Source organism: Pararge aegeria, chromosome 3 (genome assembly GCF_905163445.1).
Source record: "Pararge aegeria chromosome 3, ilParAegt1.1, whole genome shotgun sequence".
Taxonomy (NCBI): Eukaryota; Metazoa; Arthropoda; class Insecta; order Lepidoptera; family Nymphalidae; genus Pararge; species Pararge aegeria.
In genome coordinates, this window is record NC_053182.1 from 5407937 (window position 1) to 5421992 (window position 14056).

Below are 14056 nucleotides of genomic sequence, written 5' to 3' on the forward strand. Positions count from 1 at the left end.
GAAGTATTTTTTTCCGGTTTATTTCGTTCTAGTATTTCCATCATATTTATGACAGTTTATTCATTAAATTGTGACGTCACGCAGTTTAAAACAGTTCATTGAAATCGACCTAGTAGGAGCTATATTTGAAAATCTAAACATATAACATACATACGTAAGACTGATAAATTCATCACCCTTCACAGTAGTTAGGTAATCTTATGCAGGTTTGAATATTTCCAACAATTATAACGGACTTATCAAATGTTTATAGCAGTAAATGTTCTGACATTTAAATTCTGCCTTTTAAATAAAAACTACTAACTGAAGTTCGCATCCCAACAATTATAAAAGTTAATAATAAGAGTTATTGCTCTATTAAAGTCGTATTTATAAGGCTATAAATTTATTTACAGCTTTGAAAGCTTTTGACGGTGTCACTATTTATTTTGAATTTGCTGTGTTAGGGGCTATGAATGAAATATCGAAATAATATGGACCCTTTAATTAGTACTAGTGTTTCGATAGAAGATCTGGGATCCCAAGAATTTGATAGAAAACCTAATGAAAACCCACCCTCTAGCACCTTAGTGCTGGGTGGGTTTTCATTACTGTTTTCCTTGTGTAATTCCTATTGAATCCTAATAGAGTTTTCCTATTCTATTCTATTCCTCTATCTCCTATTTTACATTATTCATAGTTGTCTTATAATATAAATATTCTTTTAACAGCATTTAACTTGAAGAAAGCTTTTTCTTATTACATTTTTTACTTTATTTCTTTACAAATATTATAAAAGTGAAAATGTATATATTTTTAGTTAGTTATATATGTTCTTCTAACTCCTGCACCGACCTTGGTGGATTTTAGCTCAGACTTTTGAGACGGACATAGGACACTTCTATTTCGGAAATATATACGGTATTCTGAATACGCTATTAGAAAAACCCGAAAATCCATTTATGCAGCACTGGGTAGGCATGCAGGTGTTTTCTCAGTACTCTCTAAATGAAAGGTATGCCAAAAAGCTTAGGTACTTGCATAGCTTATAGGTTTTTCAAGTAATGCAATTTTAATTTAATTTAATTTTATATTATTTTTTATAAATGGATGTAATATCTGAAAATAAAGATTATTATTTATTACAACCAAGTACCATTTCAGAGGGTTTTAAAAAACTTCGTTGCGTCGATTACGCATAAAGATAACTTTTACTTTGGAGACAGACATAGGATATATTTAAGTCCTGGAAAATAAACGGATCTCATGGGATTTATGCAAATATTTTTAACACAATTGATTCTTCTAATAAGACAAGTAAGAAACAGTATACTAGGGGTATATAACTTAACGTACTTTATCGCATTAGTAGCGTACCTACACTTCGCGTTCAACGAAACCTTATAATTTCATTGGATCAATACCCACGGATTCCAACAATTCCAAACCGCAAGGCTGACTAAAACATGACTATGTCGAAGTGAGATTATCATTAAATTAGGCTACGGGTATTTTATTGAGCTCTTTATTGAGCTTTATTGAGCTCTTGAAACAAATGTACAAAGTTAAATTTTAAACTTTTTTATTTCATCAATTCTAAATGTGACTTGGCAATTGTTGTTTGTATATCTGTTTGAATTCTTAATGCACATACATACAAAAAGGAAAATGCAACTGCTGAGAAACTTACTAAGTTGATCTTTTTCTTACCCTTTTAATACTTATTACGGGTACATTGTCTAATGCGTGTTCCTTGGATACCTTCGAAGGGCTGGCCGGTTGTAGGTGACGGTTTTCCATTTACCGTCAGATGGATCATGGTCCGTCAATTAAAACTATTGATAATCTTTAATTCTTTCAATATCTTTGCATTGTTCGAGTTCATGTAGGACTGAAGTGTATCGAAAATACACCCGTATTTATATCAATATACCCACCAACTCAATGTCATTAACATAGGTTTTTAAACAAATTTGTGAAAATTCTAATCAATTTAATAAAATATCTGGCAAATGCGAATTGATAGATTTACAAAGTTTAATTATTTACCCACTTTATAAATTTACTGTAACACTAAGAGAACAATACCACAGACAACTATGCAGGCCAAATCTAAACCAAAATAAAGTATTTTATTACTTATCTGTCGTAAAAAAATCTTTTCGTAACTTTTAAGTATAATGATTACTCTAAATTGTTAAGAAAATAATAAAAAAAATATTGACACAATGAGAATGTCTTCTTATTTCGTTTGTTTTTAGTTATCTTATCACGCTTTTTTTTTTATATTTTAATAGATACTTTAATTTAAAAAGCAATAAAATTAAAAGTTCCAAAATAAGACAAGTTAGAAAAAATTAAGAATACAGTGTCACGGTCCTAAATAAAAATTCAAGTCATGCTGTTGTACATTGTCGAACGTACTATCAATAATGCATATTTGACCCCACGACCCTCTTTCAGTGAAAGTCTGTTGCATTCTGATAGAACGAACGATTTTTATAATTCCCATCGCTATTCATCGATTATGTTCTCTGGTTTTCAATAGCCATTGTTACGCTGGCGGCTATAGTGAACATGTTTCGATATACTCATATCGTTTCAAAGAACAGGTAAATTAGTGTTAATTTCTACTAAGTTTTTTTAAAATTCGAATGAAATTTAAAATCACTTGCTGTTAAGTGGGTAGGTAAGTAATTAAACTTTTAGTTCGTTTTCGTTAGCATTTTTACATTTTACTTTACAGGTGCATTTGCGATACAGTTCAATCTTGTTTTGTCACTCAAACGGAGCAAAGATACCTCCCGGTGTCTTCATTAGCATCCTTATGTTTTTAATAGTAATCAATTGAATTTGTTAAAGCTAAAAGCAAACTTCACTTTACAATAACTTTGACAAGAATTATAAATAATTTACGTAAATTTGGCAATACGTTAGACGCGTTGAAATCTTTTATATGAAAGAAAAGATTATGCACAAATTTTGATATATTACAATTTACACGAAATCTCTCTGAAAATTATACTGAACCTAATATTTTCCAACCGTTACATATGTAACAATATAGTATAGTGATAATATTAGTACTTCAGACTATCTTTATAAAAAATAAACAAGTGAATGTCGTGGTCATTAATTGTGGGGGGAAATTTTATAACTTACTTCTATATAATACCATATAACTTGAAATTTTATGACGTTAATCAAACAAATTATTCGCTAGCGATCTAACATAAAGATTCGTCATAATCAACCCATTACGGCCCATTACAAGGTACGGGTCTTCCTCCCAGATAAGGGATTAGGGCGTATAAGTCCACCACGCTGGCCAAGTGCGGATTGCTAGACTTCACACACCCCTGAGATCACTATGGATAGCTCTCAGGCTTCCTCAGGCAGGTTTCCTAACGATGTTTACCTTCACACTTAAAGCGATAGTTAAACGATAGTTAGTTGCTTAAAACAAGAAAATAAGTGATAGTTAGTTGCTTAAAATAAAAATGCACATAACGCCGAAAAGTTAGTTGGAACTCTCGTAGCTCTCGTAGTTATAAGTTTACGATTGTAGTTATCGCCATCTCTACTCACTGCTATGTACGCATTTTGTATATAATCAACGCATAAAAAGCAACCATCTATGGGCCTATTTGAATAAAGAAATATTTGACTTTGACTTTGTTACGAGGTGAGGCTGGGGATTGAACTCGGTCCCCCGAAAAGAAAGTCGAAGCCTGGCCCACTAGGATAAGGCCCACTTCCGCAACCGAAAGATTGTTTTGGTACATTATGGAATAGCATTCTTCGCCTGAAAACGATACATATAATCGAGCAGCACTGTTCGTTATTGCATTCTAACAATCAGGAAACAAAGCATATTACTACTAAAATGGATATAAGTGCATACACACTTCGTATGAAAAGTCTGGTAATACAATGTTCGCGGTATTCTATTTCATATAGGTTGCTTGGAAGCTTCCGGCTCCGCTTTCAGCTCACACAAGATAGAAAAATGAATGTTAAAATGCAAAATGTAAATTGTTGATGTTGGAAAAGAGCAACTGCTGAGTTTCTTGCCGGCTTCTTCTCGGTAGAATCTGCCTTCCGAACCGGTGGTAGAATCACTACAAACAGACAGACTTGACGTTTCAAAAGTGCTTATATTGGGCCTACTTGAAATAAATAAATTTTGAATTTTGAATTTTGAATTTTATATTCGGTATTCAAGGTTTTGTATACCATATTGTAGTCTTATTCAACCTTCCCGCCATATAGGCAGCAGTGCTAGACTAGTGGGAAGGGCTTCGGTTTCACTTTCAAATCCCAGCTAACTTTTCTAAGTTATGTGCGTTTTAAGCAATAAAAATACTTGCTTCAACGGTGAAGGAAAACATCATGAGGATACCTGAATGCCTTGAGAGTTGTCTATAATGTTCTCAATGGCGTGTGTTGTCTACGAATCCGCACTGCGCCAGCGTGATGGACAACGGCCTAAGCTATTCGCATTGTAGAGGGCCGGTAACGGGTTGATATGTTTCTTCCTTCACACGAATAGTATGAACTTGAAACAATCGTATACGTAAAGAAAAAGTAGCGAAGGATATTGAACCGTCATACATATTGTCCTTCCTCAGTTGCATGGCTAAATTAAGAAGCCCGCCAACCCACAATGGAACAGTACGGTAGTAATCTAGTAAACATTATTCTTTTTTATTACAGAGAAGTTCTATGCAGTGAGATTTTAACTAGGCTATGCAAAGCTATGCTAGGTATTATAGGATAATTACTATTTTACTTAATCATTGCAACTCTTTGCTTGTCTCGTACATAACAAAGGTCAGATAACCTCGTTCCTATATTATTGCATCATTATATTTAAAATGGCAAATATTGCGTGTAAGGTAATAAATACGTATTACTTACCTTGACTGTCGATTGTCAAAATGTACGTTTTACCTTCAATAAACGTATTTGTTATTTTTTTGTATTAAACATTACATAAAGAATAATTTTACGCTTGAGTAGTTTGCTACCAAGCTGTTGAGTAGCCCTCATTGTTTTAGCTAGGGGTGTTTAATATGAGTTATTAATTATTATATTTCAGCATTCTTATATAGTAATACTATGGCGCTATAATCTCTTCAATGTCTTCTGTTGACGCCCAACTGGCGCAGTGGGCAGCGACCCTGCTTGCTGAGTCCAAGGCCGTGGGTTCGATTCCCACAACTGAAAAATCTTTGTGTGATGAACATGAATGTTTTTGATTGTCTGGGTGTTTATCTGTATATTATAAGTACTTATGTAAATTATTCATAAAAATATTCATCAGTCATCATAGTACCTATAACACAGGCTACGCTTACTTTGGGGCTAGATGGCGATGTGTGTATTGTCGTAGTATATTTATTTATTAATGTTCATTACTCTATTTAATAGATACGTGAAACTATTGATATTTCTTTCTAGGTTCTACCTACTTATTTTAAACAAATAAAGAATAAATGAGCCCAATTGTTATTCTGTAAATGCAACTGTTGTGCGTATCTAGAATAAGTCAATTAAATTCTAATAAGATTCTTAAGACGGGTGAAATTTTAGAACGTGAACAGTTTTACCTTACATGCGTTCTAAACTTTCCATGGCAACGGTAAATTCGTATCCAGTTCATATATTTCGCTACCTCGACGAATCTCGCTGTGCACGAGAAATCTCTGTTGACTTACGGACTTTACGAGAGTACCATTCGCAGCCTCACGCGCATCAACTGTAGGTGTCATAATTCACGGGTAAACACCGCTACGTGGACTCTACCTACATCGTTAACTCTCTTTGCATAAAAACAATGTTTTTCCTCTTAAAAATGTACCCCTCTAATTAAACCCAACGCCACTGTTACATATCGGCTTCGATCACCTGACCGCGCTGTAAACAGCGGCAGGTCAGAGTCAGTTAACAAATTTTACCGTTAAGATCCGCTGAGTTGCACGATCAAATGCCTCGTCCAGCGCTCGTCCTCGTCATATCACAATCACTTGGAAAACGGACACTTGATTGAAACACACACGGTCACCAGTCACAGATCCTCGGACATTTTATCGCGGAAGTTGTTGATGTTGGAGCCGCGACGGAGAGCGCATAGAAGCACCAAATGAGACGGACCGTGAATGTTAACCTACCTGTAGCGCTTGCGTGTCGCCCGTCGGCCCACCGGAGCGGGGCGACTGCTTTACCGACCGCCTGCGCCGCCGTACTTATAACAACCTTAATTTTTCACTTTCAACAGATCAAAAACTTTTTTAAATGACTAATTAACAAGTTAAAAATCAAAAATAAATATCGTTACTGTTTTTATTAGCTTAACACTTCACTTTGAATCAATACAAATAAAGGTAATAAATAACCAATAAACCCTAAAGCCTTATTCTGTTTTATCGACATGTACAGCGCCATCTTTCGTTAGAGCTAACACTGTGAAAATGGAAAACAAAATTACTATCAAGAACATCAGAAAAGTTACGTTATGAATAGTCCCAAATATTTTTTTAATTATATTATAAATAATAAATAAGTTGATAAGTAGACACCTAGCACATTTGGCGAAACTAATAACACGTAAGACGTTTAAGGAGATTTACAGTTTTAACATCATCTATAGATCATTTAGACGCAAGTAGCGTATAGAGCCTTTCGTAGTCCAAGAATTTTCCGCTAGATGGAGTTGTAGGTTTTAAAGCCTTCTACCTGAGCGTCCGAGCAATGTTTACATTCCTCACCTATTTCGAATTCCGAACGAAGACACGTGCGACCGACATATATTTACGACAAGATAAAATTACTAATCAAATGAATTTCCTTCGCATCTTCACATCCGTGTTTAATTTTAATCGAGGTTGAATCTTGATGACGAAGAAAATACTCGGGAAATCTATTCAGATCCGTAAGCATCTGAGGTGACAATTATGGAATGACGTTAATTTTCTTACAATAAAGGAGAAACTATGTAAACCTGACGATATTCGTATGAATTCAAAAGGTTACAATAATTAGAACAATTATGTTTCTACGGGACGTAGTTCTCAGAAGCTGTTTTACTGGCGCCTACTTATTATTATCGCTTTAAAGTACAAGCTTACTAGATTTAGTCTGCGGCTTCACATATATATTCCATAACTCTCATATGTTATTACGAAGGTTTCTGCGTGGAGTAAAGACAAACCATTAAATTTTATTTAATGGTTTGGTTGTCTTTACTCCAATGCCTCGCTGGTCTAGTGGTTAGCATATTGAACTACGGCCAAATTATATAAGGTGCTGTGTATTTTCTATTAAAGAATCTCCGGCACTAGCCCTGAGTAAGAAAAAGTTGACGGTGTCAGCCCCCGTGCCTCGGAGAGCACATAAAGCCGTTGGTACTGGTTATTATTACGGTTAGTAATATTGGTAATATTCGTAAAATACCGTATTGGTGTAGCGTGGTGGGTCTAGCACCGGCCTCTGTGCTACTACCTACTACAGCAATAACTAACCAGTGTACCCAGCTTGAATGAATAAATAAATTAATGAATGAATATATATATATATACGGTTATATATGAATATATTCGCAAACTGAGTCATTCTCCCTAAGCATCCGCATGATATAATTCTGGACGCTTTCTAAGAAGTTCCTCATATCGTTGCTCTCGGTTACTAGCTAATAAAATCCTTAAAGCCCAATGACGCGCAATGGTTTAGCGTGGTGGGTAAAGACTCCCACTTCACTGCTAGACATATGACCCAGGGCTCTTCTCTCATAGGAATAACTCTCTTATTCCTATCTCCAGCAGTGGGTATTAATAGGCTGATTACGGATGTTATGTTTGCGGGAGCTAAGAAGTAGTCTGCGTAAAATTTCATCATTACTCTTTCAGACATTTTTTGTTTGCAATTTTTGATAGTCGAGTTCATTACAAATAGTAATAAGTGTTTATGGTGGACAAAATATCAGCAATTATGAATAAAAATAGCCAAAATACTCCAAAATATCTACTTATATAGTATTTTAAACCCAACTTCAAATTTTCGTTACAGTTGAGTTTTATTTTTATTTTCTTCTGGATCGTGTAAAACAGACATCGAAATAAAAAATAAACTTTATTGTACACCAAATAAAAAGCATTAGAATAAAAAAATACACGATTTAAATAAAAAAAGAAAAGTTACAAATGGCGGCCTTATTTCTTAAAAGCGATCCCTACCAGGCAACCTACCAAAGTACATCCATTTCGTCAGGATAATAATATATATTATTTTGCTGACAACTAATATTATTATTAATAGTTTAAGTTCTTACAATCTCATTTAGCAACACTCACTCACAGCTCGTATACAGGAGAAAAAATTTATATCCCCCGATTAAAACCAGAAAGGATAAAATTAGCGGGTCCGCCTACCAAAGCACGGTTACATTGAATAGAAGTTTACCCTTGTTTATTACACGTATCATCATATACCCATTACCACAGGGCACGAGTCTCTCACAATGAGACAGGGTCAAGCCCGTAATCCACCACGCTGGCCCAGTGCGGATTGGTGGACTCCACACACCTTTGAGAACATTATGGGGAACTGTCAGGACTGTCAGGCATGCAGGTTTCCTCACGATGTTTTCCTTCAACGTTGAAGTGATATTTCTTAAGTGATCTTAAGAAATCGTTTAAGTGATCTTAAGTAATCGTTTAAGTGATCTTTTCCTAATCCTAAGGTAGCCTGGCAGAGATCGCTACTTAGCGATAAAGCCGCCTTTTGTATCCTGCTTCATTCTTCATGTGTTTGTTCTTTTTTTTTCTCGTTTTTCAGAGTGGTGTACAAATAAAGAGTATAAATGAATAAAAAATAAAATATTTTAATTGCTTAGAACGCATATAACTTAGAAAAGTTAGAGGTGCGTGCTGGGATTCGTACTCGCCCCGATAGTGAAGACGAAGTCCTACCTACTGGGCTATCACCGCTTCCTTACACGTATCATCATCATCATCACATCAAACGAAAGACGTCCACTGTTGGACATAGGTCTTTTGTAGGGAGTTCCAAATTCCACGGTTCTGTGCCGCTTGAATCCAACGGCTACCTGCGACGCGCTTAATGTCGTCTGTCCACCTCGTTGGGGGTCTACCAACGCTGTGCTTAGCATTTCGGGCCTGCCATTCCAGCACCTTGGGACCCCAACGACTATCCTTTCTCCGAACTATGTGCCCGCGTGCTTACACGTATATCATTTGGAAATTATTTCCAATTGTGCGCCAATGCTCGGAAAATTTAAAAAGATATGAAAGAAGATTAAATTTGGTCCTGTCACCGGGGAGAAAATAATATAATATATGTAATATAAATATCCCATGATTCGAATTCTAGGTTGAGAAGGGAATTCAGTTATTATTCTGGTGATTCATGAATATTTATAGGAATTTATTCACGAATGAAGGATTGTTTGTTATTGCCTTGTGTAGAGTTAATACTGCAATGAATATTTATAGTAGGACCATAATTTATAAGGCCAATGTCGACACTGTCAACAAACGGATATGTGCATAGGTAATAAGTACGGTTTTAAAGCGTGATTTTATGAGCGACGACTATTAAAGTCAAACTACCTAATATCGTAGTGATTACTCCCTCCGACAGCGATACCGATATACAAACCAGAAAACAGCCAGTGGCGTGCGGTAATTTTTTTTTTGTTATCACCATCTCACAGTAAATTGATATTAAGCTATGAAGCTATTCACACCCAAGCTTTTTTTCAGTCACTCAAACAGTGCTTACAAATACAGTAGCATATTAAACCAATGTACTCAAATCTTAAACTAAATTTACAAGTCTAATAGTGGCTGTCTTTATTACTAATCTGCTTTACTTTTAGACCTGTCAATTTAGATTAGTGTAGAAATATTTACACACCAGAAATGACACAAATTATTTTAAAATGAACTCAATAGTCAACTGGAAACATTCAAGTCGGGCACTTACTACACAACACTTATACCACATTCGCTTTAACCAGATAGATTATAAATAATTGATGACTGGCGCTGATATCCCAGTGGTTAGGACTACGACTATACTTTCGGGGAGCAGAGTTCGAATCTCAACCTGTAACTTTTTGAAGTTATGTACGCTTTATTCAATTAAAATATCACTCAGGATGTTTTCCTTCATCGTGACGAAACCTGCATGCCTGAGTTCACCAAAATGTTCTCAAAGGTGTGTGGAGTCCACCTCTCCGCACTGGGCCAGCGTAGCGGACTACGGCCTTAACCCCTTCTCATTGTGAAACCCATGCCCTGTAGTGGGCCGATGATGGGTTGATATGATGATGATGATAAAATGACAAATTCCATAAGTTCGTAATATAAACTTTTACTCTTACAACTGGTTTCTCCTACTTTTTTTTTTGTTCCTCGTAAACGTAGGCTGCTAATTACAGGAAGGTTTTGTAGGAATTCTGAAATTATATGTCTGTGAAGTCCTATTTCTAATTGCCCCTTCATTACAAATCCAACCGGTTAACTTTTCTCAGTAATCGTTTGTCTTTATTATTTCATTTTAGTAGACTCATCTAATTGCTCGAAGTTATTTTTAAAAGTCTTAGGTTTTATGTTAAAAAATAAGTAGATAGTTGTTATTATATTAACTTTAATGTATACACCACTAATAATACTACTAGTATAAAAAACTATCGTAGGTCTGGTGGTCAGCACGTTCGACATGTTTACTTTATGGCTTTAATCCAACTAAGGACAAACAACAATGTATCGAAGATGGAGTAGGCGCAGGAGACGAAGGATATTAAGCACATATAAATACGTATTTTAAATTAGATTTTCAGTTCTTTTTCACGAAAACTACACAAATAAAAACAACGCATTTAATTTGGGAAAAAAATAACGAAACTGTAATATCAATTAAACAGAAACATTGAACATTAATTTTCTCTGGTATGGAAGCTTTGGCCGTGGCTAGTTACCACCCTACCGACAAAGACGTGCCACTAAGCGATTTAGTGTTTCGGTGCGATGTAGCGTAGAAACCGATGAGGGACTTTTATTGGAATAAAAAAAAACTTTGCCACGATCAAGTAGCTTCGGCCACCTAGGATGTCAGATATCATAACATGTTTATTCCTCGCAGTTCCTCGTCGCTTCTGAGAATAAACACCTCAGTTACGCCGACTGTCACGATTTACGATACCATCTGATTGTTATCATTAACGCCTTACGCGCTTGATTAATATTATGTGACTGGTTAATAGTAAATACTTGTAACATGAGTAAGACATGAGCCATCGACGTCGCAATGCGGGGCCCATGAAATGTTATCTAACATACGACTCGATCTAATGGGACAACTGGTCCCATAAAATAGCCTACTGTTTGTGCATAGACCTACATTCTCAACCATTGTGAACTGCCAACGCTCAAACATAAATCATTAGAGTTCCTAAATTCAAACTTGACTAACTTGATAAAATGGTATTTAACTTAATGGGTAGTTTTGCATTTATCTAAGGTATAACAGCCAAATGTCAACTGCTTATAACCCTTTACAAAATATTATTTTCCCGAAGCCGGGATGTTAATGCTTGAGGACTTTTTATTGTGTCGAGCATAAATTGCTTTGCAGCAATGTCCCATAATCGAAACGTAGCCCTTGTAATACTAATTATTGTATTATTCCAGTGGCAATCCATGGTCGTCATCGTTAATTCCACCTGACCACCTGAGTGGATGTTAAAAGGAGACGCACGAGTTTCTTTAAAAAATACCGAAATTGCTATAGGCGTGCCATCAATATTTTAAGATATCCCTCGATTTCTCCAAGATTCCTACAATAAATGTTCACCAAATCAAAATGGGACAGCTATTTTTTTTAAACCACAACATCGTAAGGAAACCTGCTTGCCTGGGAGTTCTCCATTAAATCTTACAATCTCATTTTAAGAAGAAACACGTGCCCTGTAGTGGGTCGGTATTAAGATAAAATTTTAGTTTTTCGATAATTCGTCGGTACAATAGATAAAATTGCAGTAGGTACGTCGACTGTATTAGAAATAGACTTAGCATTTATTTGTAAACTAGCTGTTGCCCGCGCCTTCGTCTGCGTTTGTATTTGTTTTAATCCTTAAATGAGGGGTTTGCTGCAGTAGGGCAAAATTAAACACATATACATAACTTCTATAGTACAAAAATAATTATTTGAATCGGTTATAATTTGTCGGAGTTATGGTGTAAAATCGTCAAGTTCCTCTCCCAAAGGAACCGAGCTTAATGTCGGGATAAAAAGTATCCTATATTACTTCTAACACTTCCAGGAATATGTGTTAAAAGTTTCATGAGGATCGGTTTAGTAGTTTTTGCGTGAAAGCGTAACACAAACAAACAAACACAACTTACATTGACATTTATAATATTAGTAGGGATATATGCGTATAAAATGTTCTATCGAATATGTGTATAAAATGTAATTTACAATATGTATTGTTTGTTCCAACATATTCAACCATTAATAAGTTACTGTAATGACCATAATTATTAATAATCTCATATATAAAAATATTTTAATTATATTTATGATTATCAATATGTATAACGAATGTTGCTCATAATTTTCGATGGTTCGGCGAGACTAACCTCAATGACGCTTAAATATGGTAGTTCGGTCGGTTTCCATGGAAATTTTATATTATATCTAGATACAAATTATCGCTTACTTTGTAAGTACCAGACGACTACTATGTCAACAGTTGTTCATAAAAGACCGAAATAATTACGAAACAGGATGTAACCAAATGAGGCTGACGTTCTAAAGTATTTTCATATGTAAATACTAAGCTATGCTGAATTATTGCTGTTTTATTATAAAAAAAACCTGTTTTTACACATACGTCAAAGTCTTAATTCAGTTTGTATGCAGTTTAAATATCTTACGTTATTTTATGTTGTCAACAAATCTGATTGCGTTATTGCAAAAAAAAATCAAAATTCATTTATTTCAAGTAGGCCTAATATAAGCACTTTTGAAACGTCAAGTCTGTCTGTTTGTAGTAACCCTACCACCGGTTCGGAAGGCAGATTCTACCGATAAGCAGCCGGCAAGAAACTCGGCAGTTGCTCTTTTCCAACATCAACAATTTGCATTTTACATTTTAACATTCATTTTTCTATCTGGTGAGAGATGAAAGCGGAGCCGGATGCTTCCGAGCAACCAATTCATCAATTGTATAGTAACCTCCCTGTAATAAATGTGTTTTAACATGTTCTAAAAACTTACGCATTGGAAGGTCCAAAATCACCTTAGGAATCATATTATAAAAGCGTATACTCAATCTCACAAATGACTTCTGTAACTTTCGAAGACGATATGCAGATGACACTAATTTATGACCATTTCTTGTATTGCGTATTAAATGTTGCTGTGGGACCCACGACTTCCATACTTAAACAGGCCATCCGCTGAACCAAAAAGACAGTTTGGAATAACAATAAATGACGTACTGTTCACACAGATTAATATTAACTTAAGTACCTTTCACGACAAAAAACAACAATGTGTCGCGGTCGTAGGCGCTTATGTTTGTTGACAACATAAAACATTAATACTCTAATAGAGCTCGTCCGGAGAAGTGAATTGGCCATCAAATCCATACTATCCATATTAATATTATAAATGTTTGTCCATCAATCACGCAGCAACAGAGCAACGGATTGACGTGATTTTGGCATAGAGATAGTTTATACGGCGTGGGCTACTTTTACCTAGGATTTTTTTTTCAAATTACCACGCGAGCGAATGATTATCGAAAATTCGGCAACACTAACTTCAATAACATAGAAATGGAAGACAAAGAATTGAGAATTCGCCAGACTGGGTGGCTACATCCTTGTATTACTTATTTATGGCAACATCATGCAAGCGAATAAGCGAGTCGATTATTTTTGACAGACAAAAAAAGCATAAAAGGCAGATGTTGTCCATGCCATGCCTCGATTAGTCATGAAAGTTACGACCGTTATGCAGATTTATGCAATAAATATTGTGAGTT

General features: G+C 35.3%; 1 protein-coding gene across 2 annotated transcripts in view; it reads right to left on the minus strand.

The window, feature by feature from the left end:
• Positions 1-6294, minus strand: part of LOC120637446 (myosin-VIIa) — a 44804-nt gene extending 38510 nt beyond the window's left edge. Inside the window, exon 1 of one of the 2 annotated variants that reach the window (XM_039909295.1) lies at positions 6153-6294. The gene's annotated coding sequence lies outside the window, so the exon portion shown is untranslated. The other variant, XM_039909294.1, reaches the window with a different exon arrangement.
• Between the last annotated feature and the right edge of the window lie 7762 nt (positions 6295-14056).